Raw genomic sequence first — 384 nt, forward strand, 5'->3', positions numbered from 1 at the left:
TGTGTGTGTGTGTGTTGGGGGGGGGGGGGTCGGAGTTGTTTGTTAAATATAAAACTTCCTGTTTTTTTATCGTTTACGATTGCCGGACGATAACTCTTCGCAGAACATAAAAATAGATGTACATCGAAACTTAGATGTATACATGTGCACATTATCTACGTATCTGTCTATGAATGTCTGAGTGTCCACCCACACCTAAATAATGTGAGTGTGTGTCTTCCAGTACACACACACACACACACACACACACACACTCACACAGGCGTGCGTACACACACACACACACACGCATACATACACGCTCACATACACGCGCATACAGATCAATGCACATATACCTCACACATAACTCCCCCACACACCACACACACAACACGCACATAC

Source organism: Octopus bimaculoides, unplaced genomic scaffold (assembly GCF_001194135.2).
Source record: "Octopus bimaculoides isolate UCB-OBI-ISO-001 unplaced genomic scaffold, ASM119413v2 Scaffold_227697, whole genome shotgun sequence".
Lineage (NCBI taxonomy): Eukaryota > Metazoa > Mollusca > Cephalopoda > Octopoda > Octopodidae > Octopus > Octopus bimaculoides.